This window comes from Caloenas nicobarica, unplaced genomic scaffold (genome assembly GCF_036013445.1).
Source record: "Caloenas nicobarica isolate bCalNic1 unplaced genomic scaffold, bCalNic1.hap1 Scaffold_1685, whole genome shotgun sequence".
NCBI lineage: Eukaryota > Metazoa > Chordata > Aves > Columbiformes > Columbidae > Caloenas > Caloenas nicobarica.
Genome location: NW_027017157.1, coordinates 10001 through 12500, shown reverse-complemented (window position 1 = coordinate 12500; position 2500 = coordinate 10001).

The window sequence follows — 2500 nt, the reverse complement described above, 5'->3', positions numbered from 1 at the left end:
GACTGCTCCGGACCGGAGCGGACCGGCCTCCTCACGCGAGACCGAGGCCGAGTGGCGGGGGAAAGGGGTGGATCCCTCGCCGGGCTCGGGGTAGACCTTCACGTCGGAGCGCGGCGCGGCAGGGGTAGACCCTTCGCGCGGGGCTCGGCTAGACCTCACGTCGGAGCGCGGCGCGGAAGGGGCCGTCTTCCAAGCCGCTCCGGACCCGGCAACGCGACTGGACCGGAAGGGACCGGACCGGACCGGAAGGGACCGTTCCGGACCGGACCGGAACAAACCGGACTGGATCGGGACCGGACCGGACCGGATTGGACAGCTCCCGACCGGATTGGACCGAAGCAGACCGGACCGGACTCTACCGGAACGGACCGCACCGGACCGGACTGTTCTGGAGCGGACCGGTCCGGACGTGACCGGACCGGACTGGACTGTTCCGTTCCGCACCGGACCGGACTGGCGGGGCTCGGGACGGACCCGGTGTCCGGCCGCGCTCGCCGGAGGATAGACCCGGCCTCCTCACGGGAGACCGAGGCCGAGTGGCGGGGGAAAGGGGTAGACCCTTCGCGGGGCTCGGGTAGACGTCACGTCGGAGCGCGGCGCGGATGGGGCCGTCTACCAAGGCGCTCGGGACCCGGAAACGTGACCGGACCGGAAGGGACCCGACCGGACCGGACCGGACACTTCCGGACCGGGCCGGACCGGATTGGGCCGGACCGGACTGGACTATTCCGGACCGGACCGGACCGGGCTGTTCCGGTCCGGAGCGGAGCGGACTGGGCTGGACTGGAGTGGCGGGGCTCGGACGGCCCCGCTGTCCGGCCGCGCTCGCGAGAGGGTAGACTCGGCCTCCTCACCGGAGGGGGGGGGGGGGGGACCGCGGTTGGGGGGGGGAGGGGGGGGCGGGCTGCGCGGCGCCAGGGCGGGAGGGCTGAGCGTCCCAGCCGCTTCGTACGCGGTCCCCCCCGGGCACGTTATCGAGGTTGAAGGGCATGCGATACGGTGGTCGCCCCGTCCCTCTTCTCCCGACCGCAGGGTTCGGCGCTGACGCGTTCTTTCTCTCTGCTGTCTGCTGAGGAGCAGCGACAGAAGCCGAGGGAACGGCAGGAAGCCGGAGCCGGGGGAGGTTGAGGTCGGACGGTGGGTGGGAAAAGGTGGTTCGCCCGGAGGGCGGCAGAGCTGCGCCACGGGCCCCGGCAGCGAGGCGGTCACGGCCCCGCGCCCGTCCCCTTCTTCAGGAAGCGACCGGATGACGGAGGCCGGGAACGGCGGGGCGCTTTGTCCCACGCAGGGGCAGGAGCTGGACGTGACGACCCTCTCGTGGGTGCGGGACGGTGCCCGCGATTCTACGATTCTAGCTTTTGAACCCTCCCGATCCGTGCAGACGCTCTACGAGTCTGCGTCTGGAGCTTTGGGGGTTGCGCGTGTGGGGTGTGGGGTTGGTGGGGTTTTTCTTTCGGCTCGTTTTGGGGTTTGGCTTGGTGGCTTTTTTCCGGCGGGAGGCGGTGGGGTCGGCGTGGTGTCGTCGTCCCCCCCCCGCCCCGCCAAGGCCGCCGCCGCCGCCGCCATCGTTTCAATTTCTTTTAGCTTTTAAGTTTTTTCGTAAAAGATACCGAGGCGCTTATCTGCCCCCCACTGCCCCCCCCCCTCCCCCCCCCGCGCCGGACGGAGGCGTGCTCAACCGCACAGACACACAGACACACAGACACACAGACACACACAGACACAGACACAGACACACAGACACACACAGACACACACACACACACACACACACACACACACACACCCGCCCCTGCCCCCTAGACAGACCCGGAGGAGCGCGGTGTCTCCCGCCCTCGCCCTGGCGCCCACCCTCGGCCTCCCCCCGCCCCGCCCCACCCCAGCCGCGCGGCCGTTTCTGCTCCGTCTGGGCCGCGGGAAGCGGCGCAGGGGGTCGGCAACCGCGCGGACCGCGCATGCGCGCTCGCCCCGCTGCCTGGCAACCGGCCCCCTGCCCCCCGCTGGGCGTGGGCGGCGGCTGGCGGCGCGCCCAACGGTCAGTCCGTCAGCCAGCCGGCCGGCCAGCCAGTCAGTCGCGGCGGCGGGAGCAGGGGGCCTGGCGCAGCACGAGCGGCCGAGGGCGTCCTGCCGACGGCCGAGGAGCCCCGCGCGCGGGTAGGCGGGCAGGCAGGCAGGCAGGCCGGGGAGGGCGGGGGGGGGCGGGGGACGGGGACGCGGTGCCTCTTCTCGGAGAAGAGAAGCCCCAGCTCCCCGGGCGGAGGCAAACCCGCTGGCGAAAGGCGGCGGCGGGGGCGGGCGGGGAGGGCGAGGGCGCGACCTGACCCGCGGCGCGCAGCGCTTCGGGTCGGTATCTTTTTCAGCCCGCGGCCGGGGCGGGGAGCGGGGCGAGGGAGCGAGCGAGCGAGCAACGCGGGAGGCGGGAGCACGGGCAGGTGAGGGGGTAGGGCTGCGACAGCGGGGCTTGGAAACCGCAGGCCGCCGTGACGCCCGTGTGCCGACC